We start from the raw sequence: 25502 nt of genomic DNA, 5'->3' as shown, positions 1-25502 counted from the left end.
CAAGATCTCCCATGGATATTTCCATAACAGCATAAACCAGCTAAACCACAGTGACTTATCAAGTTCAACTAATTGTGTGTTGAAATGTAGCACTAGGTCAAGGAAGGAAAGCAACATCCTTTGAAAGCGAATGCACATGCTCCTTTTTCATCTCGCCGACACCGTTAGCTCTGGAGGGAGCAGGGCCACAGTGCTGATATCACTCACCATCCTCTCTGGGCAGGGCGGGAGGCCTCATGCCGCAGTTTCCACTGGAGCCCACCGGACTGGAGAGCTTCTACATAAAGCCTTTCAAATCTTTCTGAAAGGTGATGGGATCAAGCAGGACTAATGGGTAGTTATAAAACAGGGGGATGTAGGGCAAAGCATAGAAAATGTAGTCAACAATATTGTAATATCTAAGATGCCAAGTAGCAACTTGAATTATCGGAGGGAACACTCTGGAACCTACATGAATGTCAATCCCCTGTGCTGGTACACTTGAAACTAGTATCAAATAGTGTTGAATATAAAACAATCAAAAACTGAAATAATTTTCAAAAATCTTTCTGATGGTGCCCACGGATTATTTACAGATCCTCAATCTATAATAACAGCTCTCATCTGCTTGAGTTATAGAAAAGCAGAAAGCTCATTCCTTGAGAAATGCAAAGCCAAAATCGCATTAAGTCATATCACTCCCTTCTCGAATGCTCAAAATCCACTCCCATATCCTAGTGCTCTCACCAATGGCTTACGAAGGCAGAAATGGAACAATTACTGGGAAATATGGCACATGGCTCAGGGCACAGCTCCTGGCTGGCTGTAGAGGGTTTAAAGTGCAGTCACTAAGAGAATTTGCATACTGGAGGGCTTCCAGCCAAATTGGTAATAGAGAAACTGACTATGCTAGATGACTAAAAATGTTCTGCATAGTTAAACTTGTATTATGTCCTTGCTGAGGTCTGAATGACAATACTTGAGTAGACTGCTATTTCGAATAGACTTTATCCAAAACAAGGGGAGAGGGGGAAAAAAATAAAATAAAATGCATAAAGTGAACCCACAAGAGAGAAGAGTAGGTCAGTGCTGAGCTGACTGCTGTCTGTCCCGTGTGCAGAGCTGGGTCTGCCGGGCAGCTGTTCCTCCCAGTTCCATTGAGTGACTGCAGGAGCTTGGACCTCTGAGTAGGGCGGCAGCCCACAGGTCTGCAGACCGTTCAAATGATTCCTACTCACCCCCAACTGCATTCCTAGAGCAGAGTGTCTTTTAAGTCACAGGTATTTGTCAGCAAGACTGAAATAATTCTTGTGTTCCATCATTCTAATCATCTTACAAACTAGACTACAACTGCCACTGGCCAGAACTTCTCACGAATCCGGAGCCACAGCCCCAGGTGGCCTAAAATCAGACGTCCTGCACCAAGCTTGGAACAGCTGCATTCTTTATGCACCAACACACGTTCTAAAGCTTTCAGGGGCTTTGAACAGATGCCACTAGGAGACAGGGTAGGAGAACTCATTAAAGCATCAGGGAGAATGAATCCTGACAGCGTGGAAAGTGCAAGGACTCCCTTAAAGAAAGGGAAGGAGGAGCCCTCTAATGCTGGCTGTTTTGTGACACATCATTTACAACTTAAAGACCTGAGACACTTGTGATGCCGTCTTTCCATAATGAGCTTCCATCAGGCTAGCCGGAACACAGCGCCTCGAAATAACTCGCAATGAAAACAGATCCTCAAAGGGCCCTAAAGGTGGGTGGTGGCGATGGTTGTACAGCAGTGTGAATGCATTTAATGCCACTGAACTGCACACTTAAAAACAGTCAGGATGGGCCCTGGATGGTTGGCTCAGTGGTAGAGCATCAGTCGGCATGTAGAAGTCCTGAATTCGATTCCTGATCAGGGCACACAGAAGTAACCATCTGTTTCTCTACCCCCTACCCTTATCTCTCTCTTTCTCTCTCTTCCTCCCCCCCCCCCCACAGCCATGGCTTGAATGGTTCAAGCAAAGTTGGTCCCAGGCGCTAAGGATGGCTCCATGGCCTCGCCTCAGGCGCTGAAATAACTCTGTTGCCAAGCAACGAAGCAGCAGCTCCAGATGGGCAGAGCAGCACCCTGGTAGAGGGCTGGCTGGGTGGGTCCCTGTCAGGGCGCATGCAGGAATCTGTCTCTGCCTCCCTGCCTCTCACTTTTAAAAAAATGGTTAAGTTGGTAAATTTTTGTTATGTATATTTTACTACAGTGCATATAATTAATAGCACCATCTTTTAAAAAAAAAAAAAAAAAAAAGCTCTTGCTTAGAATTTAATTCTTTTTATTTTGTTTTTTTAGAGAGAGAGGGAGAGAGAGAGACAAGAAGGGAGAGAGATGAGAAGCATCAACTCCTAGTTGCAGCACTTTAGTTGTTCATTGATTGCTTCTCATACGGGCATTGACCTGAGACGGGGGTGGGAGGAAGTGGGGTTCTCCAGCCGAGCCAGTGAACCCTTGCTCAAGCCAGTAATAATGGGATCATTTCAATGATCCCATGCTCAAGCTGGCAATCCCGTGTTCAAGCTAGCAAACCTTTGCTCAAGCTAGATGAGCGCACACTCAAGCTGGTGACCTCAGGGTTATGAACCTGGGACCTCAGCGTCCCAAGTCGACACTCTATCCACTGTGCCACCACCAATCAGGCAGACTTTAATTCTGGATCAGCATCCTCTATAGTTTACCCTAAGAACCTCTTTTAAATTGTTGCAATGGTTAACAATTTAGAAAATAAGTAAAATGCTGAATCAAATAATAACCAAGTCGTTGGGTCATACTGCAATTCTGTCTTGGGTTTTGATGTCCACAAAGCATTGATAGTACAGAGAAAACAAGACCACTTCTTTAAGAAGTGTCATCTACCAAACCTTTTCTTACAATCAAACTAAATCTTTCACGTTAACAGAATTAGCTAAAATTGCAATCTGGACCAATCTGGCTATAATCACATTTCCCCTTTTTTCTAGAAATTAAGTGCGCTAAAAATGGCTTGGTTCCCTCCTACTGTATTTGATGGATATTCACTAACAAGAAAAATCTGCACTCAAAAACATGATTTTTAATTTCCTGAAATACAGAGAAGTTAAAGAGTAACAGTATTTCTACAACAGGATGCCCCAATTTATAATCAATAAACACCCATTGTGGTTAATGTTATTTATCAGCTGCCATAAAACATGTGCCAGAATTAGTTCCTGTGCTCAAGGACGATGTCTTGAAAATCAGAACATGAAAACAAATTCTGACTCACCAGTACTTGACCTTTCACTTAGCTATTAAATTTCCTCAATCCTGAACTTAGAATAAAATGCTCCTGTATCTTCACATGACTTTTCCCCGGCCCCAGCACACATAGCCCGGCACACAGCAGGGAGCGGGGACCCAATGAACGTACGCTAAAGGAAACAACAAGGAAGAGAATATCAAGGTTCAAGAGTTTACGATGTACACCAAAAGGAAGAATTATCCACAGACACCTCACTTCTGGCAATGGATAAAGTTGCAAAGAGCTGCATATGTGGCGCTTTATAAATTAACACCATTTCCAAACACATTACCTTGCAATATTACCTTGTATTACTGCATCCTGTGAAGGAAAGTTTGGTGGATGTTTTTTTTTTTTTTTCAGAATGAGAATAACTTCCTAATTTACTTATTCTGTAACTTTGATGATATTGGACTTCTTGTTGATGGTGATGATTTGTTCTTTTTAAAAGCTGAAAATTCATTTTGGAAGTATGAAGAGAATAAAATATAAATAACTAAAAAGTGGAATACTTGTACCTACAAATGATACTTCCTAAGCAGCCCTTTATGCTGACATGGTGGGTAATGGTATAGCGCTGAAGGAAGATTTCTGAGGGTTATAACATAATTTGATAAAGGGGAGAACAGGCAATATCAACCTAATAAAACCCATTCATTGTCTCCTATTGCTTTTGGTTCACTGGGCTGTGATTTAAATGGAATATATCCATAAATTTAGGTTAAATAAAAATAAAATCTAATCCATATATTCTAAATACACTATTTTAAAAAGTCCTCTTGTCAATGTGGAACACGCTCCTTGAGGTGTGTTACATCACAAGATCACATCCAAAACCCACACTCTACCAATTGTCAATGGGAAGTTCTATTTAAGCATAAAATAGATTCCATTATTACCCACTTCAAAGATTTGTACTTCCCATTAACAAGAATAAATCAATTCCCTGTCCAGAAGAACCAGCAAGTTAAAACTCCACTGTCTCAAACTTTCTGATGTGGGAGTCAGCAACTATCTGACACATGAAGTTCTGTGTCAATATGAATTATCACTAACCTCCTCCACAATTCCTGAGACAGAATTTGAATCAAAGGGGGACAGAGGCCACACACCAGGCACCCCGTGCTCTGAAAGGTCTAAGCCCTGCAGCTGATAGTGGAAGAAAGCCAGTGCTAACCTATGCATGCCACACACTGACCTTCTGCAAGTGAAAATCAAACTAACACAGATACTTTTTGAGATAAATCAAGGAATGGGTATTAAGTGATTTTAAAGAACAAGTATGAATTTTTTAGGTATGAAAACGGCATGATGGTTATGGATAATAGAGACCTTAACAAGTTGAAGCATATCTATTCAGGGGTAGTTTTCCCCTTACTATTCAAGGGAAACTCTAGTAGGTCCCACAATTCTCTAGCCACTTGTAGATAACAGAAACAGAATCTTGTGATTAAGAAAACAGAATGTTCAGGTCAATAAATAAAACTTCTAAGTAAGGCCAAAAATACAACATTGCTAGCTGCACCCCATAGCCCCAGCTAGTATCTGCACAGGTGGAGTGTCAGCCTCTGCCTCTCCCACCTACCACGCCCGCCCCTCTGCCTCTCCCACCTACCACGCCCGCCCCTCTGCCTCTCCCACCTACCACGCCCGCCCCTCTGCCTCTCCCACCTACCACGCCCGCCCCTCTGCCTCTCCCACCTACCACGCCCGCCCCTCTGCCTCTCCCACCTACCACGCCCGCCCCTCTGCCTCTCCCACCTACCACGCCCGCCCCTCTGCCTCTCCCATCTACCACGCCCGCCCCTCTGCCTCTCCCACCTACCACGCCCGCCCCTCTGCCTCTCCAACCTACCACGCCCGCCCCTCTGCCTCTCCCACCTACCACGCCCGCCCCTCTGCCTCTCCCATCTACCACGCCCGCCCCTCTGCCTCTCCCATCTACCACACCCGCCCCTCGCTAACTGCTACTGCTCTCCCCTCCAGGGCTGAAACAAAGGGAGAAGGGAAAACCACTTGACTGCTAACTGCCACAAAACAAGAGTGACAGAGACTGCTGGCTGCCTCCCAACATCCATTAGCCCCTTCCTCTTTATGAAAAGAATCCCAATTGTAAGCTGGGCCCATTGCTATCTGGCAACAAGGTTCGATTTCCTAACCTCTCTTAGAACTGGGTGTGACTCTCTGACTGAACTCTGGCTAATGAGAGATAAGCAAAAATATTGGATGCAGTGTCCTGAAATTATGTTTAAAATGGAGGGAACAGACCCTTCCCCTGCCTTTCCTTCCCTCCTGCTGCCTGGAACGTAATGTGATGGCTGGAGCTTTGGCAGCTCTCTCTGACCATGAGCATGAAGACCACATGTGTGAGCCCTGGGAGCAGTGACCTTGGAGGCTTATTCCCAATAACAGTGTAGAGCCACCATCCCATCCCTGTATTGCCTACTTCCTAACTTGTTCTATGTAAGAGAGAAGTGTAAACTTCTATTTTGTGTTACCATTGTTCTTTCATTCAAGTGCAGGCAAACTTACTCCTCACTAGTACAGATGGCTTCACACTCTCTGGACCAGCTGATATTTAAACCCAACTGTCTCTCATATACACTTTTGTGGGTTCTCCAGGGATTCCCCTCAAAATCCCTGTGATATGACTGATGGATTCAAGTCCTCTATTCGTCACTCCCAATCACAACCCGCCCCTTAAATTCACTCCACAAGCTCAGCTGGCTGTGCCTCTCGGGCACAGGTCAACCAGTTCCGGGCTGGCTCTCCATCCCCGCAGGGGCCACATCTCGTCCCTGGAAAGCATGCACAATTGCTCCAACACACCTGCCCGCTGCTCTCCACTCGGCTACACCACCAGAACCTGTCACAAGAGTCAGAGCCAGCCCAGCACACTCTCAGCCTGAGGCGACACAGCACGCTCGCCAAGTGGCCTCTCTCCAGGCTTGGGGCGAGGGGGTAGCACCCCACCTCATGCTTCCTCCAGGAAGAGGGTTTGATGCAGGCTCACAACAGAGGCTTCTCCAAATAAATCCCCTTACCGATCCCATAGCAATGCTTCTCATACCCTCAGAGTGAGGGGATCTTCAAGAGCTGTGAACCTGGTATTCAGCTATTTCCTTTGAAAATCCCCATTTTGGTCTTCTTCACAACTTATTTTAGTAACTATCATCTAGGGTATTTTGAGGTGTTAGTCAGATTTTCCAATTCGACAGCATGTCACAAAACTAATATATTATGTGGTGATGCACATTCATGGTAAAACTATAAAGAAAAGTGAGGGAATCATTAACATAATATTTGGAAAAGCAGTTACCCCTGGGGTGGGAGTGAGGATGGCAGAAAGGAAGGAAATATGACCAGTGAGTAAGCACAGGTGAGGGGCTTCAAAGGGAATGTTCTAGATGTTCATCTGGATGGTTATCCACTTTATTATTATAAGTTAAAATTACATACATGTTACATATACATATATTTATTCAAAACATGAATTTAAATTAAATGTAAACAAAAGAACAGAAGATAACATCTCCATAGCAAACCAATTTGGAAATAAGACTGCACTCTAAGAATTAGCCTATGAACTCAACACAAAATGGGGAGATCTGGCCTGACCAGGCGGTGGCGCAATGGATAGAGCGTTGGACTGGGATGTGGAAGGACCCAGGTTCGAGACCCCGAGCTCGCCAGCTTGAGCGTGGGCTCATCTGGCTTGAGCAAAAAAGCTCACCAGCTTGGACCCAGGGTCGCTGGCTCCAGCAAGGGGATACTCAGTCTGCTGAAGGCCCACGGTCAAGGCACATATGAGAAAGCAATCAATGAACAACTAAAAAGTCGCCACGCACAACGAAAAACTAATGATTGATGCTTCTCATCTCTCTCTGTTCCTGTCTGTCTATCCCTCTCTCTGACTCTCTGTCTCTGTAAAAAAAAAAAAAAAAAAAAAAAAAAATGGAGAGATCTGGTCAAACAATGACTTCCACAAGTGGCTGAAGCATTTCCTCAAAAGATCAGTGTTGCTTTGAGGGACAGACGTCTGCAGTGATGGTCAGTTCTATGGCATAAACAATGCCCTCAGCATACCTAATCAACTTCATCGTCTGGATGGGAGGTTAAGGAAAAACATTACAGAGATGACCACTGGTAACTCCAAGCTATCTGGAGTAGAAAAAGTCTGCAAACCCTCAGAGCTGAAAAGGAGTCGTGGCCGAAATCTCAAACAAGGTAACCCTGCTGGCCAACGCTCCCATAGCTATCCAAGTCTTCCGAGTTCTCTCGGCAATACTTTTGTAAATGCCAAACCAGTTTTCCGAGTATGCCCCAGCTCCACGGAGCTTGTCTACGGGAACAGAACCTGCTGATCACGTAGGTTTCATTGCTGTTAGGAAGGCAATGGGAGCTTTACTATCATTAACAATGACAGCTAATACTTCTCGTGTGCTTATCCCACTTTATCCTCACAACAATCTTAGTCCTACTGAAAGGCAGCACGGGAAAGCGAAAAAGAGCAACAGACTGCCAGGATTCAAACCCCGGCTCTCACCCTCAAAGCTGTATAAACTTGAGCAATACATGAAGCCTCCTCTTTGGGCCTCAGTTTCCCCATATGTAAGGTGGCATGATGGTATTACCTGCCTCACAGGGTTGTTATGAAGATTAAATGAGCTAATATTCCCGAAACACACACAGCACTGTCACCTGGTGAGTACAACATAAACATTTGCTATTACTCTCTCTTTACTCAGAGCAGTAAAGTAACTTGCCTCAATCACACAGCTAGTATATGACAGCCGGTCTAACCCAAGTATGTTAGGCTTCAGACCCCATGTGCTTAAGCACAGTGCTCGTTATTAGCCACCATGACAGTTATTTGTCAAGGCATGTTAACACCTGTGCCTCTGGGTCCCCCTTGACCTGGGAGCACATTGGTTAAATGGCTCACTCAAGGCCCGACAGTGGCCAGTGCGGGCTGAGAAAAGCCAGACTCTGGGCCTTCAACACAGAGACCCAACTGTCCCCAGAAGAGCCCTAGTCCGGCCCAGCAACAACCAGCCCTACCTTGAGTAATCCCAGAACAGCTGTCTGCTGTCCTGCCGGACTCTCTACTAGACTCGGATTCTCAATGACAGGCCCCTGATTTTGAGTTCTCAGTTTCTTGCCAATTAGCCAATTAGCAAACATAAAATACAAATTCTTCTGTAACCCCAGATAGATTCAGACTATATCAACTCTGTCTTCAGCTGGTGGTAAGGCAGCAATCTATCCTTCAAAACCTTTCTAGCCTACCCAGACGACCATCTACTATAGTTGTGAAGGGCCTGAGAAATGGGAACTGGTCCAAACATCTTCATCTGCCAAGAGTCCGCACCATCCTGAAGAAAAAGCGCCATGAGCCCTGGCCAGGTAGCTCAGTTGGTAGAGCATACCAAGGTTCTGATATACCAAGGTTTGATCCCCAGTCAGGGCACATACAAGAAACCACCAATGAATGCATAAATAAGTGGAACAAAAAATGGGTGTTTCTCTCTGTTTCTCTCCCTCTCTCTAAAAATCAATAAATAATTAAAAAAAAGAAATTATAGCGAACGAGCAGAGCTCCAGTTCGGTTTCTGCAGCTAACGCAAATGTGACCCTGGCTGAACCATCAGCCTCTGAGCGTCAGCTTCTCCATCTGAGAAGCAGAAAATTTAGACCAGATGATCTATAAGTTCTCTTCCATCCTTTGATTTTTATATCTGTTTTGATATAAAAATGAGCCAAATCTCATTTTGATTTGACCATATTCAAAAACAACTCAAAATAAATTCTCACACTAAGGAGATACTCTGCTTGCCATAATGCATAAATAGAAAGCAATGCTGCTGCTATCTGCAATCGTGAAGGGACAAAGGCGCTTTCAAAAACCCCAACATGAGCTGCTGGGACCACTGAGAGGAAAAATCCTGTTGGCCTGATAACCATATGTTACAGGAAACTTATGGCTTAAAAGCTTTTCTCCCTGATGCCTGGCTGGGCGGTGGCGCAGTGGATGGAGTGTTGAACTGGGACGCAGAGGACCCAGGTTCAAAACCCCGGAGTCACCAGCTTGAGTTCAGGCTCATCTGGTTTGGGTAGGGCTTACCAGCTTGAGCCCAAGGTCACTGGCTTAAGCAAGGGGTCGCCCGGTCTGCTGTGGCCCCCGGTTGGGGTGCATATGAGAGCAGTCAGTGAGCAACTGAGGTGCCATGGCAGAGTTGATGCTTCTCATCTCTCCCTTCCTGTCTGTCTGTCCCTGTCTATCCCTCTCTCTGTCTCTGTCACACACACACACACACACAAAATATATATATATATATAAGCTTTTCTCCCTGACAATTATCAGCAATAAACTGGGCTTATTCCTAATCTGGTTCATGCCGATCAATATGTGAGCATGCACGTGCCTGTGTGTTTGTGTATGCTCCCAGAAGACTGCAGATTTTTGTAGAAATGTAAATAATAAATGAGAAAGTACTGTGAACACTCCCAAAAGGACAACATTCATTACAGTGGTTGTCTCAAAATGATGCTAGATAACTTATCAAAGATGCTAGAGTGATTCATAATCTTACTTTTGGCCCTGTACTAACAAAATGCTTGATATTAAGTCACTGATGCATATAAATGTTTGGATTAGACTGCCCAGGAGAAGTAAGTGGAAAAATTAAGAATGAACTACCACATGGACTTTCAGGGAATAGTGGTTTGATACCTAAAATTATTCTTTTTATCAGGAGCATATATAGAATGCTACTACCTACTGGTTGGTTTTCTCTTCTTCCAAACATCATTGTAACTTGCATTTTTTTATCCTTTAAAGCTATTTTTAGATTCTTTAATTTAGTAAAATAAATTTTATCAGCTATATCTGCTCAGGAGCCTGATTCATGAAAAAATGCAAACCACAGGTAACAAATTTCTACACTCATTTTTTACAGGTTTCTTAATCTTTGTAGCATGGCCCTTCTACACAGTGCCCAACAGTGCTGAACCCTTCATCAAACTTTCATGCACTGTATTTGCTACACTGGACTCTGATGGGAGGGGAGGGAAGACAAACGATCCAGGAAGCTAAGGTATGTCACAGGTAATGACCAGGCTATTACACTGAAGGATAATACCAGGCTTGCACAGAACACTTTGCCTAATTAGACTTCACACAAGGAGAAACAAATGCTTTAATATTTAACAAGTATAATGGTGAAATCAATGTACACAAATCAGGCCTGATAAGGAATATTGCTTATTAAAGAGGGAGACAGATGGCTACGGGAAAGGTATAGTCATTCAATGTAAAAATCTCACAGGCTCCAACTGTGAACACCCGCCACGTCCTTTCAAATTGCCTCTCCAACCCAACACTCCATGCATTATTTAGTCCCGTCCTCCTGCTCAGTAAGCTATAGATACACCCACACCATAGATTTAACAAAATAACTTGATTCCCATAGATCATTTTTGCTGTTTCTCAAAGCTGTCTTTTCTTCACTACTTTTGCTGCCGTCAAAATCCCAGTGAGTCAAGATGTCCAACATCTCTTATAAGCATTTCAGTTAGATAATTAGTCCTCCTTTTTATTACCTGCAGGAACACTTAATGTGTTGAAAGCCTTCCTGACTCTATTAAATCCACCCAGCCTGCCACAAAATTGTGAATATATAATTTGTTTATAGGTAGCTCTTAAGAAAACACAAAGTAAAAAGACAACATGCATGAACATAGTTAAAAGCAGGCATGCTTATGAACGGCAAATTATAGCAAAAGAGATTTCTGAGGTAAGGTTGTCTGTTCGGTTTCTCCAAGGTCAGAATGATACTAAAATACAGGGATCCTAGAAGGCAACTTGCACATTTGTGAACAGTTCCTTTCCAACCCTGTTGTCTGTGAAGTTGCTGCATTCATTTTTTTTTTTTTTTTTTTTTTTTTTTTTGTATTTTTCTGAAGCTGGAAACGGGGAGGCAGTCAGACAGACTCCCACATGCTCCCGACCGGGATCCACCCGGCACGCCCACCAGGGGCGACGCTCTGCCCATCCGGGGCATTGCTCTGTCACGACCAGAGCCACTCTAGCGCCTGGGGCAGAGGCCAAGGAGCCATCCCCAGCGCCTGGGCCATCTTTTGCTCCAATGGAGCCTCGGCTGCGGGAGGGGAAGAGAGAGACAGAGAGAAAGGAGAGGGGGAGGGGTGGAGAAGCAGATGGGTGCCTCTCCTGTGTGCCCTGGCCGGGAATCGAACCCAGGACTTCCGCACGCCAGGCCGACGCTCTACCACTGAGCCAACCGGCCAGGGCCTGCTGCATTCATTTCTTGCACACACACTCATCGAAAACCTACTATGCCTAAGCACTGTGCTACACTCCGTAGAATACATCAAAAACTGTAAACAGGGTCCCTGTGCTCTAAGAGTCCATGGTCTTGTCCAAATATAACATCAAGGCAACTACAATGCCCATCACCATATAATGCTTGCTTATACTTGGTACTTATGCAGGTACCCTATGCAGGCACCGTGGCAGTCTTGGGAGTTGGAGCTTTAATGGTGAACAGACTTATGCTGAAACGCTGGTTCTGCCTGTCAGTCACTGGACCCAGCCAAAGTATTTCATCTATCTGAATCTCAGTTCTTCTGAGCCTATTTTTTGGTACGGTTTTATTTCTTTTATTCCACAAATAAAGTGTTTCAAATAGTGTTTAGTGTACAGCAGATTTCTTCCAAACCTTCTGCCATTTCTGTGTTCCCAGGAGAAAAATGGGCATTTTGATTGAAAACCCAAGTATTCAACCCCTGACTTAGATGCAGTGATAACCCTACCCAATGCAACCCAGATAAGATGTGGCTCTTTCCTCTCCTGAGGCACAAACAATCCCATGTTGGACTTGTATCCCTAACCCAACTCCCCCAGAACTAGACTTACCAAGTGTTTCCAGAAAAATCATGGATTTGAAGTGCAAAGAACAAAATATTTCAACTTTGAATTTATTAGTTGGATGTTTACATATGAAGCTGAGATCATTTAGAGTCGATCTGATTCATGAAGCTTAGTGCCATCATTTCCATTTCTGAGTTATAAATTCAACAGGAAATAAAAACCAATCCCCTTGGCCTCGGAAAAGGTACTGAAAGCTTGCCATCCCCAGGGAAGGTGCTCCACAGGTACTAAGCCATAACTTGATCTAGTCCCTACTTTGAATTTCACTCTACGGTGAGCTCCCTGAGGTCAGACACTCTCGTCTTTTCATCTAACATACCCCTAGCTCTGTGCACAGTGCCAGACACATAATGTGAGCTTCATAACCACGTTTTCAACAGATTCTGAGAGCAGACAGTTGTGTAGGTGACATCATTGCAGGGGAACCAGAAACAGGATGTTGCATGGCCCACCAAGAGCAGCATGGAACACATTTCTAACAATATCATTTCACTAAGTGGCTGGGTCATCTTAAATCACTTCACCACTCTGGGCTTCTTTCTGTTCATTTGCAAAATATGGAGATAATCAACATGATCTCAAACATGCTATTATTTCTGCCAAAGACTAACGTTAGACCAAATGATCTCAGAGAGAATATTTCTGTTGATGTAATCTTGCTAACTGAGGGTCCTCTCGTTACTTCTAACTCCAACAGCTCATTAGCAAGACTATTAAATGAGGCCTACAAATCCTCCAGGACCCAAGTGTCCCTTTCAAATGCACAATTTTTGTCATTTCAAAAATTTCTAATTCATATAGATAAAATAAGTGAACATTGCCAGCTTTATCCAAAGCTTCTCCATTCATCCTCTGACCCTCATTCCTAAGTGATTAACAGCAGCAGTAATACTTGTCCATTTCATACCTGCATGACAATTGCCCCCAAAATAATCAAACAGTCACGGAGACGAGGGGAAGGAGTTTAAACAAGCTGGCCTTCCACGCACCTTCGTCCTAGGCAGAACCATCACAAGCAGATCCGGCCCCTCCTTGCGCGTTCAGGCAACAGAAGCATTCTATAAAGCAGTGGTTTTCAACCTTCCTGCACCTCAGGACCAGTGAAAATAGGAGAATTGTTTCAGGGACCACCAAGGCGGAAATCACCCTGAGCACAAGTGGATTCTACTAAAATCACTGGGTCTATAATGTTCATACATCCTCAAGGTGGTGACGCCTTTGTGGATCAGCATGAAATCTCCCGTGGGCCAGTCTGTGGACTGGTGGTTGAAAAACACTGCTATAAAGGACCAACACCCACCCCCCACCTGCCCCAGTGGTCATCCTGTGGTCACCAGTAAAACTCACTATTTTGAGAGCATGGGAAAGAAATTGCCATCCTGGTCATCAATGAGCAGACCATTCCTACAGGTGGTCTCTGAGGCCACTGTCTTAAGTGGGAGAAAACCAAAAAGCCCAGAGTCCTACATTTCCTCCCACCTCATCCCCATCAGAACATGAACACAAAGTCACCCTCTCTGCATAGAAGGTCTAATGAGGTGTTCTCACGGCCTCTACTAACAGCCCAGACACATTCTGGTCCAGACTTATTCTCAGAAGAAAACAAAAAGGTGATTCCAGTAAAGCTGGATAAATTCTCCTTAGTACTCCAGGATATTCATGGGGGAAAAAATCCTCAGGATTTTTAATTACTTAAGTGAATAAAATACTCTCTACAAATAAAAGCCATATTTGAGACCCAAGATGTTGAACCAGATCCAATGAAATGAGTTTTACGCTTAGATTTTGGTTTCAGCCACCATTTAGATAGATGAATCCACTCACAGTCCATAAATTTCACTTCTTTGCATTTGAGTGGCCCCTGAGTCTAAATGACTAAATTCCTACTTTAAGAATTAAAGACTTGCTTATGGCCACAGAGTGAATCAACTTTAGAATCCCTTCTCCACCAACCTAGCTTCCTTTGGTAGCAATTTGTCTATACCTCCATCTGGAGAGATTAAAAATAAAAAATCTTGCTCTCTTTCACTCTCTCTCGGTTCCTGAAATTAGCATTGTAGAGAAGTGGCCAAGATGGTGGAGTGCTGAAGGAGAAGCCAGTTTGTGCAGAAAGGAGGAGATGGGGAACAGAGGTGAATAAGGCTGGTGAGGTAGAAACCTCTGATTCTAGGAATACTCAGATAAGTCAGTGACTTTGGGAGCCCTGAATGGAAAGGGAAGTGTTTTCCCACTGTGTGTATTTCTCGCCCGCTGGGGTGCAAGCTAGAATTAAAGGTAATGGCCCACCAAAAAATTAAATAAATAAATAAATAATAAAATAAAAAATCTTCAAACTCCACTCTCTCCTGTTATTCAGGCCCAGAAATCTAAGGGCTGTGGGTTTAATGAAAACACAAAAGGAACCTGCCCACCAAGGAACATACTTTAGAAAGAAGCAAGAGCTTGCAGGACGTAGATACCCCCCCAAAAAAATATTCACACAAAACACCAGTCTCCTCTCCAGCTCCCCATTTTGTAGTCACAAACATACTTAAATAAACCTTATCTCTATCCAAATAAGATATACAAAGTACCCCGGGTATTTTGAGTTACTTATGTCTACGGAGGCCCAAGAAAAACATACTTATTTCCTCTCCATTTGTATGTAGAGTGGATGAAAAACAAGAAAAGAACAGCTACTATCTGTTGGACAGCTACTTAAAGTAGCCAAGGGACATCAGGAATTCATTCTTTAACATCAAGTCCCACTCGCTGTCTCACTCCCCTCAGTCCAAGACTGTGAGTTACATAAGGATACCAAGGGTGGTTTTCTGGGATTCATTTCTAGACCAAAGGACCTCATCATAGTGACACATATACATTGTGCGTTCAAAACACATTGGTTATAATGATCTAGAATTTAAGACACTAAAAAATTATCCAAGAGTAGCATTAGAAGATTTAAGGTCCAAGGCAAATAAATATACACTGCTCCTGCTAGTCTTCCCCAGGTGCCTCGGTCCTTGTTTCTCCCTCCACGCCTCCTTCCTGTGCGCCTCTTTCTTGGTAATAACAGCTGATATGTATCAAGTACTGACCATGTGCTAAGCAGTTTATGCACATTATCTACACCCATCAGGAAACCACCCAATGAGGCTGGCACTATTACCCTCATTTGACAGATGAAAACACTGGAATCTCCAGAATTAAGTAATTTGCCCAACATCACAGGTTAAGAAACAGTGGAGTCGGCCCTGGCCGACAGTGATAGAGTGTCGGCCTGGCGTGCAGAGGTCCCGGGTTCGATTCCCGGCCAGGGCACATAGGAGAAGCGCCCATCTGCTTCTCCACCCCTCCCCCTCTCCTTCCTCTCTTGTCTCTCTCTTCCTCTCCCACAGCCAAGGCTCCATTGGAGCAAAAGATGGCCCGGGCGCTGGGGATGGCTCCTTGGCCTCTGCCCCAGGCGCTAGAGTGGCTCTGGTCGCAGCAGAGCGACGCCCCGGAGGGGCAGAGCATCGCCCCCTGGTGGGCAGAGGGTCGCCCCCTGGTGGGCGTGCCGGGTGGATCCTGGTCGGGCGCATGCGGGAGTCTGACTGTCTCTCCCCATTTCCAGCTTCAGAAAAATACAAAAAAAAAAAAGAAACAGTGGAGTCATACAGCTGGGTGAATGGACTTGAACTGCCACGCCCACGCACAACACTCTGCTTCCTCGTTCACGTCCCTGTTTCCCCTACTTTCTCACTTATTAGAGTGCTCAGCATACATTTATGCCGCTGATCCTCCCTGAAACCACACGAACTTGGATTTCATTTCAAGGGCTACTCCTCCTCCTACAAAACTATCTTTGTGTTGTTTCCTCACAGTTTGCTTGTTCGTTTCATTTTAATACACTCTATTAAGCCTTTAAAACGGGCTGTTGAAAATTACAGTAACTTGCTTTAAACTGTTCCCAATGCAAGACCATTTTGAAATTTTTTGCATTTTTTTTTACAAACCCTGAACCAAGCTTCTCTCGCACCTGGGCAGGTTCCGTCTGCTTATTCACAGAAGGGCTGGTTTATGCCGATGTGCCAATGTAAAATAAACTATGAGTCAAGGTCTCCTGCTCCCTGGCTGGAGCAGACAGTCCTGAACTGTAATGACTTTGTAAGGCCCGCATGCCCTCCCTACCACCCACAGCATCAGCCCTGGACACCAAACAAGGCAGCTCATTATCATAAAACCACTAGGAACATCTCCCTAAAAACATTCTCTGATCGCACACTCTGCAGAAATGCCAGCAGGACCCCATGCAGGGTCCCTTGGACCTGGCTCTCTGCTTCAATGTGTATTTAACCAAATCTCTAACTGGAAAAAAAAAAAACTGAAAGGGTTTCTTTTCTGATACCAGCTACTCCTTGAAGATCTACAGTGGGAACTGGCAAGAATGAATAATTTTGAAATAGCTCCTTGCCGAGAAAGAATACACTGCTTTTGGAAAAGCCCTGCAGCAGGAGACCAGGGAGCTAGAAGCACACCAACCAGGAGAGGCAGGAGGGCGGCAGCCTCTTCCCCACCTTCAGCAGAGCCCGCCTGTCCTCGCACTGCACATCTGAGCCACCCGACCCCACCTCGCAGCCCTCAAGAATAAACTCACATTCTCACCTTCCCTCTGCCAAGATCCCCACCTCTTTCCACTGAACCCACCTCAACCTTCCTTTCTGGCGTGTTCCAATTTCCACGAGACCCGAGTTCTTGGCTACTCCTGTAAATAGCCTCATCTTCACCCCCTGGACCCAAACCTTACCCTTCACAAGAGGCACCTGTCTTGGGCTCCAAGGTGCCGTTGCCTCCTGGAATTCCTCTGCTTCTGGCCAGCTTGGTAACGGCCCAGTGTGATGGGAACCCGGCACTGGCGCCCGCTCGCATATCACCCAACGCCATTGCCAGTTCTGTCACAGCCCAGAGAGGGAGAACTAGAGAGTAACGTTTTAGATGAAGTCATCACAGCCTACCTTGGATTTTAGATCCCTTTATCTCTACCTCCCCCGTGAGTGTGGGAGGAGGGAAAGAGGAGGGAAGGGTGCAAGTGAGAAGAGACAGATAAGAAGAACAGGCACCTCCACCACCCTCCTACCTCTAGTGGCTCGGCACCTTCCCCACACGTCTCACTCAATTCTTACAACAGCCTAAAAGTATTATTATCCCTATCATGCTCACAAGGAAACCAAGCCTCAAAATGCGCGATGGGACCAGGACTCCCAGTAAGTGGTAGAGTTGGGAGTCAAACCCCAGGATTGCCCAGATCCAAAGGCTTAAATGCCTTCTTGTTTACTGCAGTCTTCCCCATCTTTGAATTCTCTGTAGTGTCTAGCTGACAGTGCCTGAATATAAGGGGTGAATAATAAATAGTTTTTGTTTAATGAATGCATGAATGGTTGACTCCAGCCTTCATTCATACCTTAGTATTCTGCAACCCACACACCAAATTTTATTCATACATTCTTCTTATAACATGTCTGCAAAGTGCCTTAATCAGAAGTTAAATGTTGAACAGAAATAAGTTGTACTACACTGTATTGTATTTTGAGCTACTAGAAAAAGCTACATATAAGAATCTATAAATAGAAAGTGCTGAAACAGACCCACTGATAAAAATTCATTTGTCATCTTCTTCCATCATGTCTAGAAACTAATACAAATACAATATTCAAAAGGAAAATTGATGTTTTCACATTTTGTTAACCCTCAAAACTCTACAACATTTTCTAGGCTGCCAATTCAATGAGTATTGATGCTGGAAAAGACAGCACAGAGGCTACGAGCTCAAGCCCTGGAGCCAGGCAGACAGGGACTCAAGGCCGGGGTTCACCACTCAGGAGCTGACCTTGGGCAAATAACTCATCTCCCTAAACCTTGGTTTTCTGATCTGTAAAATGCAGGTAATAACAGTGCTGCTTCCTAAGTTGGCTGCATGGATTAAATGAGTAACTCAAGGCCCCCACTCAGCGGAGCAGCGGCCAGGAGGTTAAGCGCTCCATAGGTGTTAGCCATTTTTATCATGTGGAGAGAACTGTAATGGAAGCTCAACAAGAAACCTAAAATGAATCACTTGCCTTTGCAAACATTATAAGCACCGAGTTTACCTGAATCCTCTCTTCTAGATTACTGTGATTACTAGAAAGATCTACCCAGAACGCAATGTCACCCATAATAATAATAACCAGCAATGATATATTTCTCATTTACTATGTGCCAAGACTGTTCTAACCACTTTTACACACAAGAGCAGCACACAAGTTGTGCAAAGTGTGCCACACAAGTGTGCCCAGCAGGAGGTGAGTGGGGCAGAAGTCCAGTCCACTCTGTCTGGACCATGCCATGCACTCTAATACAGGACAATCCACCACAGAGGGACACTCTGTGGACTAGCAGTAGCACTGTTGACATATGTTAACTGATACATCAACTGTGGCAAGTTTCTAACAAATGGGAGACAGAAGTAGAAAGTCACTTTTGAGAGTACGCCGGACATCGGAGGAAGAACATCATCATTTTAGTGCAGTCATGTGCCACTTAACAACAGGGATACAATCTAAGAAATTTTCATTAGGAGATTGTGCAAACACCACAGAGTGACACACGCCTAGACAGTAGAGCCTAGTACTGTAAATGTACGTGCTGTATGTACTTTTATACTACTGGCAGCCCAGTAGGTTTGTTTACACCAGCATCACCACAGACACAGGAGTAGTGCATTGCACGATGCTGTTACTACAGCTAGAGATCACCGGGTGACAGGAATTTTTCAGCTCCATTATAATCTTACGGGACCACTGTCATATATTCGGTCTGTAGTTGACCAAAACATAGTTATGTGGTGCATATCTGTCATTTCATTAACAGGATAGATGAGTATACCCCAAATTATCAGTGAACAACACCTGTTATTAAGCTGCACAGTGTGTACCTAAGTGCCTTGGGAACTCAAAAGCAGGCAGGCCTGGTTTTCAGTATAAATACATAGTTCCCATCTACCTCCCCCCTGCTTTCTGTTTCCCTGTTCCTCTAGCAACTCAAATGTCCCTATGTGTAAAAATGAAACCAAGTATCAGACATGACCCCAGGATAACCAAATGTTATGTTGTGCATTGTCTAAAAACAACAAAAATTATCTATGCAGTGAAGTCCTATTTCACTAAGTGATTCAACATTTCACTGCAAATTCTAGTAAACAGTCCATCCAGGACGCACCCCCCCCCCCCAAGTGCAGGTTCCTACAAATGACTCCCGTCTGTACAGACTCATTCATTTCCAACCACCTAGCAGATCCATAGTCTTGGTCAGCTCAAAGGCTCCTGTCCATACTGAAATGCCTTGTTCTTCATGCAGCTTTCTACATCTCATTTTGACTTAGACTCTGCCTCACTCTGGGGAGAAGAGAGAAGCAGGGAGAGGCCATGGCCTTCACTAGCTAGATGTTTGAGGGTGAAGGCAATACTATTCCAGTCCTACAGAAGCATTACTTTATGCAAACAGGGTCTGTATCATTTTTTAAGATGTTCAGAATCCTAAAAATTATCCCAAAAAGTTAGCTTAATCAAAGAGAAGTAATAGTAAAATTTATCTGCAAGCTTCACACCTGGTTCCCTAAAGAGTACTGACCTAGACCGGGATAGAAATATAGCAAAAATCAGACTGTCTTGTTTTAAGATCCTTCCTACTGTGTGAAAATCAGAATTGGAGGTCTGATAATTTTCTAAACTCAGAGCATTCTGCTAAGAAAAGAAACCCCTTGGAAAGATTATGGACCTGCAACGCACTGAACTCTTCTCTGTTGTTAATTTTACTTTAGAGATTAATGGTGTTCAGTTTGTCACTATACATTTCACTGAAAACCTGAAAATACAGTATTCTCTCATTTATTTGCAAACAATATGGCAATATTTTCAGTAATAATGTTTGCTTGCATACACTGTCAGTACTCCTTCTACCGAATAGCAGGTTCTAGCTGACAAACAAAAACACCAACACTTCTTAAAGTTGTTCCAGAATCTCAAGGCCGACTAACTTAATTCAAATTAGAATTTAGAAATAAGAAATCTTCTCAAAAACTCGCAGAAGAAACACGCCTTTCAATGATGCATCTTGGAATGTAATAAAATATATATTTTTAAAGGTGGAATTTAATGTAGTCTCCTTTTAAAAAAGACACCAGGAGCTTCCACTGACCAGATACTATTCCTTTTTATCTACAACAAGAGTCATATTGTTATTACTACAAATATCTATCTAGGAAATAAAGCCATTTTAAACAATTGCAAAAAAAAACAAAAAAAAAAACCACACTTGAAAACACCAGATCAAAATCATATATTTGATTTCTTTAGGAAATTTTCTTTTAAATCATACATTTGAATATAAAGATGTGCAAAGTAAAAAGCCCAATTCTTCCATCTCCATTAAGCCTTTAACTCTAAAGTTATTCCAAAAGGGTACTGAATCTGTCATTTAAGACCGCTTTCATTTATTTTTAGGCCTTTGGTAATGCTTTTCACACAAGGTTGCTCTTTTCTAATAAAGTATTCCATGTTGAGAACCCAGGAAGTTAAATTCTTTTGCTACCTTAAAGAACAGAATAATGGCAGTAAACGCCAGCCTCGGGTCATACACGAGGCAGAGGAGGCCCCTAGTGGTGAAGCGCCGCTCCAACCTGGCTTGATCCGTTTTATAACAATGCTTCATCACAAGGGCAAAATCAATAGGTAATAAAGTCTACCTGAGCTTTGCTTCTTTAATAATCTCTATTAGCCGTAAAATATAGTAGGGCTATCATTTAGAATCCCAAAGCCCTTTCATCAGGAATGTATTAAAAGGGGGTGGGGGTGACCTGAAGAATAACTCCATACATTTTGTATTTCAAATCAACAAATATTTACTATGCCCTGACACCCTGCCAGGGCTGGGCATAGAGAGACGGGGTAAATAGGAGAGATGAGCACCCTCACAGAGCATCTTGTCATTTCTTTTCAATGTTAATAATAGCACATTAAGGGCAGAGCTAAGACAATATGAAGATTGGGAAGTACAATTCACTATCATATAACCCTATGATGGATTCTCACCAACAGGAAAAGCCTGAAGTATCAACCACCCCATCTTCAAAGTGTCAGCTCCTTATTTTCAAATACCTAGAAAGCGAGAGTGGGCAGCATCTGAGGTTCCTCAACCAATGATAGTTGAATGAATTAATGAATGAAAGAATGAAAAGTAAGATTGCAAAGAAGAAGGAATTTAAAATTTTTTAAAAATGTTGAAATAGGCCAGAGTTGGGGATTCCTAAGAGAAAGGAAGACAAAAGACAAGAGGCAACACTGAAGCTCTTACTGCACTTCAGACAAGGGACTAAGTTCCTAAGTGGTATTTCATTCTGCTTAACATCTCCTTAACGTGAGGAATATTACTGCCATTTCACCACATAGGAAACAAAGACTGGGAAAGTATAAATGACTAACTCTTGGTGATACAGTTAATAAATGGGAGAGGCTGCCTGGAACCCAGGTGCCTGGGATGGCAAATCAAATGCTCGCTTCACTATAGTGTAAACAGTGAATCCAAATGCTTGACACTTGGCTGTGAACCCCATCAATATAGTGTGCAAACAGACGTTGAGACTTGGAACACAGAGATGAACAGTACTGTATATAGCATGGAGTTCAATGCAGAGGAATTATGAAACAGTTATGGGGTTCCTGTGGGTATTGCTGTCCCTTGCTCTCCAGGAACTGCCATTCTCTGGGTACACAACCCACAATCCTATATCCTTTTCTTCACTGTTACAAGTTTTCAGTTCACTTGTTGTGACTAAGGCTTTCCTTTCTGCTCCTATTTTCAACTGAAACACTTTTTTCCTTCCAATTAGCAACATGACAGCACATAACAGGGCTTATTAGTGCTCATCGTTAAAAGTAACTACGATAATTATGACTTTCTTGTATGAACACTGTTAACAAAATCCAAAAATTCTGGTAGAATTACATTTACATTTCTAGTAAAAAGATGTGGAAGAACAGTTAATTATCATTATCATCTATCTAGACCTATCTAATGACATTTAAGTAAAAACTATTCTGAGGCTTTGAAATCAGAATAAAAGTGGAGTTTGTGAAATAACCACTCTATCATATATTAGTATTTACCAAGGCTCACTGTTTCAGCATGTACAATGCTGTTAAAATCTTTTCCTCTCCCATCACTCTTTGCTCATCGATGAAAAGATAACTTCAAAATCACTGACGGTAACGCAGGTGCAGGAAATGCCGCGGAAACAACAACTTTGCCTTCTCTTTGTACAGCTCTTCCTCCTCCTCCCGGACCTGCAAACCCCGGGGCCGCCAGATCATGCCCTCGAAGAGCTCCCCTCCACAGACCTCACAAAAACACTTCCTCTGGGCATCCTCGGTCGCGATGACCGAGGTCTGGGTCCAAGGCAAGAGAGCACGCGGCTCACCCACCACGCTTGGCACGCCCCCTCCACCCTGCATCGCAGCAAAAATAACACCCCAATACCCGCAAAGTAGCCCGGCGGGCACGTGTCAAGGCTACTCTTTCGTGGTTATAGGAGAAAGTCATTAAACAGCTAAAGGCCACGATAAAGGTTGGCGGAGCAGTGACACCCGGCACGGCAGCAGCAGGGACCCTCCCTGGAAGCCTCCCCCGCGCGTCCCCGCGCGCCCCCCGAAGGCGCCGCGCCCTCCCGGGGCCGAGCCGCCCAGAGCACCGCGGCGCCCAGCGCCTGATCCCGCAGCCCCGGCGGCAGGACGGCGGGAGGCCGGGAGCCGCACCATCCTCCCGGGCTGCGCGAGCCTCCCCGAGGTCTCGGGCTGGAGAGCGCAAGGGAGCCGCACCAACGCCCCCGCGCGGCGCGCCACGCCCGGCCAGCCCTGCAGGGGACCCCACTCACCCCGAGGCGCCCCCGGGGCTGCCCCGCCGGCTCCTGTCGCTCCCGCGCCGCCGAACTTTCCCTCCTGCGCGGCCGCCGCGGGCTCGGCTCCACCTCCCGCTCCGGCAGCCGCGGAGCCTCCGGGGACCAGGGGGCGGGGAGCGGTGGCGGCGGGCGGGCTGAACCGCCGCCGAGCCCGAGCGCTCGCCCGGGGTGGGGACCGCCGGCCGCGGGCCCGCGCTGCGGTGGCCGGCGGGGGTCGCGCTTTGCTGCGCCCACCTGCTCCCCCCGGCGCCCCGCTGGTCCCTCCGCCCGGTCGGAACGGGGCGCCCCGGTCGAATGCTGTCCGCCCGCTGGCGGGGGCACGCTCGGAGACCCGGGATCCCCTGCAGGTGGGCGTTTCTGCACGTGACTGGTCCCTGAGACACGGAAAAGTTGAGGGAAGGGGCGAAGACACTGGCGCGCGGCCGGCGCCCGTGGAGAGGGGTGGTCGGGCGTCTATCCCACAAGTATGCGGTCCTTCCTCTTTCGGGACCGAGCTGCCCAGGCGCCCTCCCTTCCCCCTCCAGCCCGTCGCCTTTCCCCTCCCTGGGCGGCCCTCCCTTCCTGGGACGACTTACTCACAGAAACTTTGTAAATTGGACCTTGGAGAATTAATTCTGTAGTCACTGTCTTTGCGGCTCTGGTCAGTTATAACGCCTTCACTAGAGAGCTTTTATTTAGAGAGAAGGTCAGAACCATTCTAGCTTCCCACCGTGGGGAAGTGATGTCGCAGGGACCCCTGACGGCCACTGGGAGGCCTAGGAGAAGAAGCGGGCAAACAGGTAAGTGGGGTATTGAATAATAAAAGCCAAACACACACACACACACACACACACACACACAATCACACACCCTAGTGGGCCACAAGTGCCTTTATATTTGTAGGTGCTCCAGCACTTCTCTGAGGGAGAAACAGCGTGTCTGAGGGGAAGAGACCATACCTCTGCAGGTCCCCTTCTGAAATGATGTCTGGCAGAATTGAGACGGTGACACCAGTAAAAGAATGGGTTCCTTTACACTTCAAAGCCCAAAGGACTGGAAAAACTGGGGTTGAACACCAAATCCAGATGTTAAAAATCAATTTTCAAGACTTACCACAAAAAAAAAAAATGTTTTCTACATGGATTTTAGCTTTTAGCTGTAGTGCTCTTATACAGTTATACAGTCTTCATAACTGTCGTGATTCAGAAATCAGAATATGTCATTTGAATTTTCAAGCACATTATAAAAGTACCTTATTATGGGGCTGGTAATGTGGTAACAGTAAAGAATATATAGAAAGTTCTGGAAATGAGTAAGGTCAACAGAGTGATTTTATCCCCTTGGGGGTGGGAAGAGTTAATCCATTTAAAAATAGATTCAAAACAATACATACAATGTCAAACTTTGACACTCATAAAGTGCAAAATCTGTACATTATAATATGTAATTTGTTTAATAACTTATTTTAAACATATACTGCAGAGGTATTTAAGTACAGAAATATTTCACACAGTTCAAGTTCAGATTGCTCAACCTCGCCAGGATCCTTGAGAACCCTGACCCAGACATCCAGGAGCTGAAAGAGCAGCTGGTGAAGCTCATTCATTAAAACACAATTGCTGCCTGACCAGGCAGTGGCACAGTGGATAGAGTGTCAGACTGGGAAGCAGAAGACCCAGGTTCAAGACCCCGAGGTCGCCAGCTTGAGTGCAGGCTCATCTGGCTTGAGCAAAAAGCTCACCAGCTTGGACCCAAGGTCGCTGGCTCGAGCAAGGGGTTACTTGGTTTGCTGAAGGCCCACGGTCAAGGACATATGAGAAAGCAATCAATGAACAACTAAGGTGTCGCAACAAAAAACTGATGATCACCTGACCTGTGGTGGTGCAGTGGATAAAGCGTCGACCTGGAAATGCTGAGGTCGCCGGTTCAAAACCCTGGGCTTGCCTGGTCAAGGCACATATGGGAGTTGATGCTTCCAGCTCCTCCCCCCTTCTCTCTCTCTCTCTCTCTCTCTCTCTCTCTCTCTCTTTCTCTGTCTCTCCCTCTCCTCTCTAAAATAAATAAATAAAAAATTGAAAAAAAAATTAAAAAACAAACAAACTGATGATTGATGCTTCTCATCTCTCTTCATTCCTGTCTGTCTGTCCCTATGTATTCCTCTCTCTGACTCTCTCTCTGTCCCTGTTAAAAAAAATAAAATAAAAAAGTTTAAAAAAAAACACACAATTGCTCTACTTTCTAAGAGATGCATCAGGTGGTCACTCAAGTTGTGTTGACTCTTTAAATAGCTCTAATAATCAAGTTATCTGACTTTTAAGATCACAGCAAATGTGCTATGTAGTCAGAGGTAGCT

At 44.8% G+C, this 25502-nt stretch overlaps 1 protein-coding gene across 5 annotated transcripts in view; it reads right to left on the bottom strand.

Moving 5' to 3' along the window:
- CSGALNACT1 (chondroitin sulfate N-acetylgalactosaminyltransferase 1) overlaps positions 1-23285 on the bottom strand; it is a 333608-nt gene extending 310323 nt beyond the window's left edge. For 3 of the 5 annotated variants that reach the window (XM_066380453.1, XM_066380455.1, XM_066380456.1), the window contains exon 1: positions 23147-23285. The gene's annotated coding sequence lies outside the window, so the exon portion shown is untranslated. The remainder of the gene's footprint in view (positions 1-23146) is intronic. The other 2 variants (XM_066380462.1, XM_066380458.1) reach the window with 2 other exon arrangements.
- Between the last annotated feature and the right edge of the window lie 2217 nt (positions 23286-25502).

This window comes from Saccopteryx leptura, chromosome 4, assembly GCF_036850995.1.
Source record: "Saccopteryx leptura isolate mSacLep1 chromosome 4, mSacLep1_pri_phased_curated, whole genome shotgun sequence".
Taxonomy (NCBI): Eukaryota; Metazoa; Chordata; class Mammalia; order Chiroptera; family Emballonuridae; genus Saccopteryx; species Saccopteryx leptura.
The sequence above is the reverse complement of the archived record's forward strand: the minus strand, read 5'-3'. Positions and strand labels throughout refer to the sequence as shown.